Here is an 11,319-nt window from a genome sequence, read left to right as displayed (position 1 = left end):
AGTGAGGGTCATCCTCACGCCCTCTGATGTTGTCCGAGGGCAGTGGGACTGGAGATCGAAAGACTAATGGGAGGCAGGTGCCAGTGTCTCTATTTGGCAAAGGGGTCGTAGCTGGGAATGTGTTTGTGACAACCACTTGGATGGGAAGAATGTGCCCTGAGACTCGGTGAAGCTGAGGATTTAAATGGGGGTGACACAGGCATGTGCTGGTTGTACCATTTAGGACTCTTCACATGCTAATAAGCAAAGACCCAGAATTGGAGACCCCACTTGCATTTAAAGGAGGACATGGTGGGCAGGCTGAGCCCTGTTCATCCTCAGTAGCCTGGAGAGGGAGAAAGGCTGTGAAAGCGTCCTGTTTTCCCATTTTTTCCAGAGCCTGGCCTGCGTGCACTGTAGGGACGAGGGGAGGAGCATCCGGGTTCTCTGTCTGAGTCACAGGATGGCAGCCATGGTTCTGTCCCCCACTTGCGGTAAGTCGGGGGGGCCCTCAAAATCCAAGCGTTAAAGGTCCCTGCACCACAGAGCAGGAAAGGAGGGGCTGAGCAGTGAGGCAGGAGTAGAGCCTGAATGCCCGGGGGCCACTGGGACCCCAAGTGGTTCTTGGGGTGTTGGTGGTTTGAGTGTCTGTGGAGGTCTCACCTGTGTCCTGAATATGGGAAAGCCTTTAAATTTACCTCAAATTCTTTCCATAAACTTGATAAAATGACAGTGCTGTCCCTTGAACTTCAATTTCCTCATCTGTGAAATGGGAATTATCATCTTTTCTTCCGGTGCAGTAAGAGCCTTGGCCCTGTTTTCTAGCCCTGGTGAGACAGGGCTCTGCTCTGGTATCCTGTGAAAGGGGTGTGTGTGTGTGTGTGTGTGTGTGTGTGTGTGTGTGTGTGTGTGTATCCGTCCGTCCTGTGAAAGGGGTGTGTGTGTGTGTGTGTGTGTGTGTGTGTGTGTGTGTTGGCGTATGGTCAATTACAGGTAGGTGAGGAAGCCTCCAAACTGGTGAGTGCTAGAATATAGAGCGATCCTGGACTCTTCTGACTCATTTCTTCTCCAGCTCAGTCTTCCCTGTACTCAGTCTCTCCTCAAAAACGATGCACAGAGAAGGAAGGGTTGGTTCATGGCTTCCTGACAAGCTGGTTACCAGTGAGTCACATATTTTTTTCCCAAATAATTATTCTTTTGACCAAAAGTTGGACTTACCTTTCAGGGCCTGGAGCCCCACAGCCAAACCAGGTCCTCAGGCATTCCAGGATTTCCGGGCATCTGGCGGTGGATAAAGGGTTGTCGGTGTTTATCAACATTTTCTATATTTTCCTAACTTCCTCCAGAGTCACTTTATCCATTACATTATTATCAGTTTTAAAGGAAAGACATGACAGTGTCCTATATTCAAGCAATTGGTGATGGCCACTGGGGAGTATCTCTGACACCTGCCATGTCCCCGGCCTATGCTCAGCCCTGAGATCAAGGGAACCAAGACTGCAGGATCCCACGGTCCCACTGGAGTGGGGACTCACCTACGTGTTAGAGGTACATTTCACCTTGGGAGTGGGCGTCAGTAGGCAGGAGAGGAGCCCTGCAGGCTGAGCCCAGGAGCAGTGGAGAACAGAGCTCAGAACCCTGCCCATACATCTTGTGCTTGGGGTTCCAACCTATTTCGACTCCTGTCCTCCTGTCAACTTGGTGGGGTGGTCCTTGGCTAAGCCATGATGCTTGTGACGGCTCAGGACTTGGTGACCTTCGAGGATGTGGCTGTGGAGTTCACACGGGAGGAGTGGGCACTGCTGGACCCTTCTCAAAGAACACTGTACAGAGACGTGATGCGGGAGAACTGCAGGAACCTGGCATCGCTGGGTAAGCCCCACCTCAGCCCTGCATTTATTTAATGACTCAGGTAATAAGTCTTTTATTTTTTTAATTCATGTAACATTCACAGAACAGAAAACATCTTTAATGTATAATTCAGTGATTTTTAGTAATGCCACAGTGTTGTGCAACCATCTCTAATTCCAGAGCATTTATTGCACCAAAAATAAACCCTATAATCATTAAGTAGCCACTCCCTTTCCCACCTACTCCAGCCACTGGCTACCATGGATCTACTCTGTCTCTATGGTTTTTACCTGTTCTGGACATTGCATATAAATGGAACCATACAATATGTAGCCTTTTGTATCTGACTTCTTTTGCTTAGAATAAAGTTCTCAAGGTTCAGCCATGCTGTAGCATGTGTCGAACTTTATTCCTTTTTCTGGCTGAATGTTATTCCATGGTGTATATATACCGCTTTCTCTGTGCCCACTCCTCAGTCGATGAACATTTGAGTTGTTTCCACCTTTTGGCTACTGTGAAGAGTGCTGTGCTCTGCTATGAACATTCATGTATGTTTTTGCCTGAACATTTGTTTTCAATTCTCTTGTACATTTGCCTAGAAGTGGGATTCCTGGGTCATATGGTCTTTCAATGTTTAACTTTTTGGGGAACCTCCAAACTTTTCTCCATGGTACCTGTGCACCATTTACATTCCCACCAACAGTGTGGGAACACTTGGTTATTTGCATTACCCTAAAGAATAATAAGATGGGTCCTTTTTCCATGTACTTGTTAGCCATTTGTATATCTTCTTTCAGAAAATGTGTATTTGAGTCCTTTGCCCACTTTGAGAGGGCTGGGGTTGTTTGCCTTTTTATTGTTGAGTTGTAAGAATTCTTTATATATTCAGGATGCTGGACCCTTATCAAATAGATGATTTGCAAATATTTTCTCCCATTCTATGGATTGTTTTCTCACTTTCTTGAAGGATAGTTTTGCTGCATATGGAATTAATGGATGACAGGGTTTTTTTCCTTTCAGCACTCTGAATATGTCATCCCACTGCTTTATGGCCTCTGCAATTTCTGATGTAAAATCAGCTGTTAATCTGATTGATGGTGATCCCATATATGTGATGAACTAAAAATTCTCTTGTTGCTTTCAGGATACTCTCTTAGTTTTTAGCTTTCAGCAGTTTGATTATAATGTGTCTCAATTTTGTCTCCTTGAGTTTATCCTCTTCGGTGTTCATTAAGTTTCTTGGATATGTAGATTCATGGCTTTCTTCAGTTTGGGGAATTTTTTGGCCATTTATCTTTTTAAAATATTGTTTCTGCCCCTTTCTCCATCTCCTCTCCTTCAAGAACTCCATTATGCACATGTTGGTTGTTTGATGGTGTCCCACAGGTTTCTTATGCTCTGTTCTTTTTTTTTTCTCTATGCTTTTCAAATTGGGCAATCTCAATTGACCCATCTTCAAGTTCACTGATTCTTTCTTCCACCAGATCAAGTTTGCTAATAAACTTTTCTAGTCAATGTTTCATTTTAATTTATTGTACTTCCCACTCCAAAATTTGTTTGGTTCTGTTTTATAATTTCTTTCACTATTTGTTGAGAATCCATTTTCATGGTTTCCTTTAGCTCTTTGCATGTGCTTAAAATAGTTAAAATCTTGGTCTAGGGGTGCCTGGGTGGCTCAGTCGTTAAGCATCTGCCTTCGGCTCAGGTCATGATCCCAGGGTCCTGGGATCGGGCCCCACATCGGGCTCCCTGCTCACCGGGAAGCCTGCTTCTCCCTCTCCCACTCCCCCTGCTTGTGCTCCTTTTCTCGATGTGTCTCCCTCTGTCAAATAAATAAAATCTTAAAAAAAAAAAAGAAATCTTGGTCTAGTAAGTCTCTTCCTCAGGGACAGTGTCTCTTAATTTCCTTTTTCTGTAATGGCCGTGCTTTTTTGTTTCTTTGCATGCCTCATAATTTGTTGAAAACTCCAAAACGTTTGGAATGTTAGGATAGTTCTGTAAGTCAGAGATTCCCCTATCCCCAAGGTTTATTGTTGTTGCTTGTTCTAGTTAGTATTGTTTGGTGACATTTTCTGAACTAATTTTGTAATGTCTGTATTTGTCGTGTGTGGCCACTGCAATCTCTATTTTGTTAAGTTAACGATCAGCTAGTGATTTATCAGAGGTTTCCTTAAATGCCTGGAACTCCAAAACTCCCAGTCTTTGCAGATGGTCTCTGTGTATATAGGAGCATGCCTTCAAAACTCAGTTTACAACTGTGCCTTAGCCTTCACTTCCTGCTTGTGTAGAGCCTGAAGGTCAGTCAAAGGTGAAGGCTTAGTGCCTTTTCAGATACTTTCTAGGCGTACACCCAACCCTGGGTATGTACATGTTCTACATTCCTAGGACTGTGGGAGCTTTTCGAAGCCCCTTTCCCCCAAAGCATCTTGTTCCCTACTTTTCCTCTGAGACTTTTTGGCTAGTCTTATGTGTGCTTTAGTGATCTTCCCTTGCCCCAAGCAGCAGTAGCTACATTTAAATGTAGTCAGTACTTGCCCCAGCCCTCCACCCCAATAGCCACTTCAATTCCGGGAGAGTTTGGAGTTAAACGAAATAAAGGCAAGCCCTTTGAGCCAGTCCTTCTGGGAGCCACCAGGAAGGTCAAAACAGACAATCACACTTCTTTGAAAATAAGATTTGTCCTACTTCTACCAGTACTAAGAACACAGATTGTTGTCTTCAAAACGCTTGCTGGGGTGGGACGGAGGATAGGGTGAGGATCAGCTAAAATGTCACAAAGCTTTCTTACAGATTCAGCTGTTTGTCTTGATTAAGCATTTTCCTTGTTGCTGTAAGCTCTTGATCACTTCCCAGAGTTTTAGTAATTTGAACAGTTTTTACCTGTTAATTTGCTATTTTTTTTTTGTGGAGTTTAGACTTTTAGAGTTCCCTACTCCACCATTTTTGCTGACATCACTTCTCAGAAGTCTTTCTTGAGCACCTTTATATTCCTAGGCCTGTGCTAGGAATTGGGAATACAGTGGTGAACAAGACAGATGTGGTCCCTACCATCATGGAGCTTATACTCTAATGCCTGCCCTAGGCGCCAAAGATCTAGTCCTGGCCCTGACTTTATACTCTCTGTGCATAGAAGTTTTGGAACTTTTAAATATGTATTTGAGCTTGAGTATTAGCTTCTGGTACTAGTTATTCCCCCAGGCACCCTGGGTATCGACTGAGGATACTTTCATTTTTTTTTTTTCACTATGAAAGAGAGCTACTATATTTATTAGAATTTAGGGATAATTAGCCCATCGTTCCTAAAGCCACACCTGCTTATCTTCAGAAGTAGGGGCTTCAGTTTCATGGTGGGGCTCATTTTCCCCTGTAGAGTTCCCCTACATACTATGTCTTTTCTTTATGTATAGGAAATCAAGTTGATAAACCTGGTCTGGTGTCTGAATTGGAACAAGAAGATAAAGTGATTACAGAGGAAATCAGAATTCTCCCAGGCAACTGTCCAGGTGAGCACCAGGTAGATTGTGAGTCCTTGTGAGGAATATGTCTGGCCTGTGGCTTGGGAGTTTGGAGTATTACATTAGGAAATGTCACTCAGGGAATTTTGTAAAATGCCCTTTTTTTTCCTGACAAGATCAAAAGCTTTTAGGATACGCCTCCTTGTGTACCTTCTTTGCTTCCTCTTAAATTCTCTGTTCATCACTTCACACTTTACTTCAGCCTTAGAAGAAGAAAAAAGACATGTCTATTTTCCTTCTTAAATGTAAGTTTCATGTGAGCTCCATCCCACTTTACATTCCTGACAATTCCTTCTTCTGTCAGCCTCCATGTCAATCTTCCTAGGGTCTTTTTCTAAAAATACCTAAAATTGGGGCACCTGGGTGGCTCAGTCGGCTAAGCGTCTGCCTTCAGTTCCGGCTTCATATTCTTTCTCGCTATCTCTGTTGCTATCTCTCTCTCTCTCTGAAATAAATACAATCTTTTAGAAATACCTAAAAATGTCATACCTGTGTCCCTTTCATGGCAAACCTCCTGAAAAACACTAATCCTTTAAGGTCTGCCTTCACTAATATGTGCATTTTATTTTTTATTTTCTCCACAAACTTAAACTTCTTTTCAGTTTGTTTCAGATTTGGAGACTCTACTTAAAGCCAAAGGGTTAACTTCTAAGCAGCATGTTTTTAGAAAAGAACAATATGAAGGTGTAAAAATGGTAAGATTTCTAATTTTCCACAGTAGGAATATGCCATAAATTAGAAAAACTACAAAGTTACCAAGAGAGTCATTCTCCCAAGAGAAAGTGGCCTCTGAAGAGATACCATGAAACTATTGTGAATTTTGAGAAAAATGATTTCAGTTATTTCTTCCCTGAGCATCTCCATAATTGTTTCCATAAATGTGACTCAGATATTAAAGATTTCAAACATAAACGTGTTAAGCCTATCAGAAAACTGTTCTCTGTATATGATAAAGACTTGTGGCACCACAACCATCTTTTCTAACTTCTGATCACTCAAACTAGCATAAAGTAGCAAAAATGCCAAATTATAATGTTATACATAACAGAATTCCTGGGAGAGAGAATTCCTACGATAGCATTGAATATTAAAAATACTATAAGTTATAGTTATCATTCGTCTCTTAATCAACAGGAAAGAAATCATCTTGGAGTGAAACTCAATGAATGTAATCAGTGCTTTAAAATCTTCAGCACAAAATCTAACCTCACTCAGCACAAGAGAATTCATACTGGAGAAAAACCCTGTGACTATAATCAGTGTGGCAAATCCTTTAGCAGTAGTTCTTACTTGACTGTTCATAAGAGAATACATAATGGGGAGAAACCCTATGAATGCACTGACTGTGGGAAAGCCTTCAGTAATCCCTCTTTCCTTAGACTGCATGTGAGAATTCACACTGGAGAAAAACCTTACAAATGTAATCAGTGTCTTCATGTCTTCCGTACTAGATGTATCCTCAAAAGGCGCAAGAGAGTTCATACTGGGGAGAATCATTATGAATGTAATCAGTGTGGCAAGGCCTTCAGCACGAGGTCTTCCCTTACTGTGCACAACAGAATTCATACAGGGGAGAAACCTTATGAGTGCCACGATTGTGGGAAAGCCTTTAGGAAGAGCTCCCATCTGACCCAGCACGCGAGAACTCATACTGGGGAAAAACCCTATGAGTGTGATCAGTGCGGAAAATCCTTCAGCAGTAGTTTTTCTCACTGTGCACAAGAGAATACATAATGGAGAGAAACCCTATGAATGTAGTGACTGTGGGAAAGCATCTAATAATCTCTCATCTGTTAAGAAACACGTGAGAACTCACACTGGAGAAAACCCTATGAATGTAATCATTGTGGGAAATCTTTCAGCAGTAACTCTTACCTTTCTGTGCACAAGAGAATTCGTAATAGGTAGATAGGAATGCAGCGACTATGGGAAAGCATTCATTGGTTTCTCATCCCTCCAACATCTTGGGAACTCATGCTGGATGTAGAAATTATCTTTGCATAACAAATTAGCCCCAAAACTTAGTGCTTTAAAGCAACAAACATTTATTATCTCACAATTTATGTAGGTCAGGGGTTCAGAAATGGATTAGCTATGTAATTCTGGTTCTAGTTCCCTCACGAGGTTGCAACCAATATGTCGACAGAACTGAAGTCTTTAGGACTGAAGGGGTCACTTTGAAGATTGATTATTCACATGCCTGACAAACAAGTGCCAGTTGTTGGCATGGGACCTGTGGTTCCTTGCCATGTAGGCCTCTCTGCAGTGATGAGTGTCTTTATAATATGGCAGCAAGTTCTCCCCAAATAATGTGATCCAAAAGAGCCAATGCAGAAGCCATAATGTCTTTTATGACCTAGCCACAGAAGGATATATTCTCTTCATCTGTATTGTGTTGGTCACCCACACTGGTTCTGACTCAGTGTGGGAGGGAACTACACAAGATATGGATACAAGGAGACAGAAAACGCTGGGAACCATCTTGGAGATAATCATGACTCAGTGAAGAAAAGCTATCAGCAGATCCTCCTTCTAATCCAGTCAATATGGAATAGCATTCAATAGCCCAAATGTTAACTCACTGTGGACAGAAACCCTATAAGTGCCGACTTTGTGGTAAAACTTTTACCTCAAACTCTCACAGAAGAAAAAGAAATTACCAACTGGGGAGAAACAGGAGGCATGCATTGGCTAAAGGAAAGCCTTTCGTGGTATCTCGTGAATCACATGAAATTCACACAAAGGGAAAACCCTATGAAGATCATCAAAATGGAAAACTCTTCAGAAGACACTCATCCTTTAAGACATACATAAGAAATCACACTGTACAGGAACACTGTATATAAGGAATATGGAAGGAGACAATTGGCACTCTCGACTCTACTTTACTCTCCCCTGTTCTGTGCTTTGAGAGGTTAATGGACTATATCAGTGGGCTCATATACCTCAGGCTTCTGTTTGGGTTGGTCAGTGGGGAGCCCAGGTAGGAGATCAGAGGGATAGAGGAGAGTGAGTCCACCCCACAGCATATCCCTGCAGGAGAATTGGGTTCTGGATGCTACACTTGGCCACTTTTCAGTCCCTGTATTGCAGCCCTCTCCCCTCTTCCTACCATGCCCCAAATTTTCAATAATCACTCCCTCCTCTGTCCTTCCTTGTTCTTCTTCCAGTCATTGAATATGCACTATCCCTTTTTTGTTTCCTTACACCCTGCCTGCAATTGTTCTGGTATAGTGATACACCAATGTACTGAGAATATAATGAAAGGTCTTTACCATTTTCTACAAGCCCCGAACAATTCAGATCCACTGCAGAGCCGACCTCACCTTCCACCACTCCTGTTTACTTCCTACACTATAGTTGCCTGGTCTTGCTGTAGCCCCATCATCCCAGCACAGTTCAATATCAGGGTCTCTGTAATGCCTAGACTGATATTCCCAACATAGCTACAGAGCTCACTCGCTCAGTTTACTTCAGTTTCTGCCAAAATGTTGCTTGAATTGAAAGGCTTTCATTCCCACTCCAAATATATGAGCAAGTCTCCAGTTCCCACGTTTATTATCTTTACTGGGAGTTATTCATCTCAATAGCACTTACCACCATCTGACTGACTCTATATATACCTCTTTATTTGACTAATATTTATTCCCCATCCCAACCCCCACTATGTTGTGAACACCATGAAAGCAAGGACTGTATGTTTGATTTATCAGTGTAGATCCTGTGCCATAGCCACGCCTGGTACAGAGGCAGTGTTCTATTGCATAGCAATTAAGAGTATGGACTCTGGAGAGAAACTATTTGAGTTCAAGTCCAGCCCCTACTGCTTAATCACCTGGTTACCTCAGGCAAGTAAAAAGCACTTTGTGCCAGTTTTTTCATTTATAAAATGCTAACAATGAGAGTGCCTACTTTGTAAACTTGTATTGAAGGTTCAATTAATTAATATATGTAAAGCACTTGGGAGACTACCTCGTATATAGGAAACCCTATCTATATATTTCATTTTTTATTGTGAATTAACTAAAATTAATTGTAGGATTATACCAAGCAAAACAAGCCAGACACAAAAAAGTAAATACCATATGATTCTATTTACATAGATTTCTAGAACAGGCAGAAAATAATCTGGAGGGGGGTGGAGAACAGGGGTTGCAACTAAGTGTGAGGCAAGGGATGTGAGGCAGTAGCTGGGATTGACTGGGAAAGGACAAGAAGGAACTTCACAGGGTGAGAAAATGTTTTATGTCTTGATAGGAGTGTAAGTTACACAGATACATGCATTTGGCAGAATGCATCAAACTGTACACTTAAGATCTGTACATTGCACTGCATGTAAGTTATGCCTCAATTTAAAACTCAATTCGCTAAGTGAAAGAGACAAAAAGCCACATGTTGTATGATTCCATTGTATGACATTCTGGAAAAGACAAGACTGTGGGGAAGGACAAATCAGTAGTTGCTAGTGATAAGAGGTAGAAGATAGGATAACAACAAAGGCATAGCACAAGGGAATTCAGGAGTTTTGGTACTGTCCTGTAGCAGGACAAATCTCTCTGTATTTTTTCAAAACTTATGGAACATTAAACCACAAAGAGTGAATACTATTACAGGTTAAAACAAAAAACAATCACCAGGTAGCAGAGGTAACACAAAATGGAATACAGACTATAACAAATGAACCTAACTGTATTACAAATGAGTATCATAACCACACTGAAGAGGATGGAGAAGAAACCTAACTTACTTAGGAAAACTGTATTTTGACCAGAGACGATAAGGCTAAAAGCAAAAAGAACTGTACAGAAATCCTGTACTAGAGTTAATAAATTTGTTTCTCTCAAGGGTACGGGTTGGCAATTCTGAAACCACTTTATGTATATACTAGGGTTGGACAACAAAGTATATATGTTGTAGATCATTAAAGCCAGTTTCTTGCTCTCAGAGACATTACAAAAAAGGAAAGAGAAAGGGTAGAGTGGACCCTGTGGTGTTGGATTGGAATTGGAGATAGAAGTAAGAACTTGGGGTTTTTTGAAAGATGATGATAGATACATAACTAGATAAGCACAGCGGTATGCGTATGCCTGGAGTACATACATATATTTTCAACCTCCGTCTGCAGAGAAGAAGACCTAGAAGTAGTGGCACTTCAGTAGCAATGAGTATACCTGGCACCTAGATGTAGGTTTGTAAATGCCATTCTCAAAAAAAGGGGGGGTGGTAACCAGGGCTCCTTGGAGAAGTGGTTAATTCCAGGGCTATGGCAGAGAAAATATAAAATGATCCTGGAATATCTTGTGATAGTAAAGAAATGCTCAAAAGGTGCTGGGCGCTTGTTGAAAGAATACAGGTGCCAACCTAAATGCTCTTTTAATAAAGAAGGAAGAGCCCCAGGGAAGTCCAAAAAATCTGCCTAAAAATTTCCTTCAGGTCTTTGAAAAACACTTAACCTGTAACTACACAGGAAAAGTCACTAGGAGGCTTAGCCAAGAATAGCTACTGAAAGGTGAAGAGTGGCACAGAAATTTCAGAGGACACACATTCTAGGAATTGGAGGTTGGTTTTTGGACTCATCCACAGTGGAGTGACCTTGGGGAAAACCCATTTCAACCAATACCCTAGAAATGCCACACCATGATATGTATCATGCACTGAGGAAGAGATACACCTTAGGAGTAAATGCAAAATTGAAATAAACCTGCCCTTACAAAATTTAAAAACTCGAGGTGATCCATTAGTCCTATAACTGCCTGCCATTACAAAACTTAATCATTAGAAGAATAATCAAGAGCCTCTACAACATATCATTAACAATATCCAGCACACAATAAAAAATTACTAGACATGCAAAGAAACAGGAGAATGTACCAATTATGAATGTGTAAGTCAGTAGAGGCTGACCCAGAAACAATCCAGGTATTGGAGTCAGCAGACAAGGACTTCAAAATAATTATGAAAAATATGTTTTTTT

At 41.5% G+C, this 11,319-nt stretch overlaps 1 pseudogene; it reads left to right on the top strand.

The window, feature by feature from the left end:
* The first annotated feature begins 378 nt into the window (after positions 1-378).
* On the top strand, positions 379-9,219 carry LOC112818363 (uncharacterized; annotated as a pseudogene).
* Positions 9,220-11,319: the final 2,100 nt, after the last annotated feature.

This window comes from Callorhinus ursinus, unplaced genomic scaffold (genome assembly GCF_003265705.2).
Source record: "Callorhinus ursinus isolate GAN/ISIS: 27379988/994484 unplaced genomic scaffold, GSC_fseal_2.0 scaffold1271, whole genome shotgun sequence".
Taxonomy (NCBI): domain Eukaryota; kingdom Metazoa; phylum Chordata; class Mammalia; order Carnivora; family Otariidae; genus Callorhinus; species Callorhinus ursinus.
The sequence above is the reverse complement of the archived record's forward strand: the minus strand, read 5'-3'. Positions and strand labels throughout refer to the sequence as shown.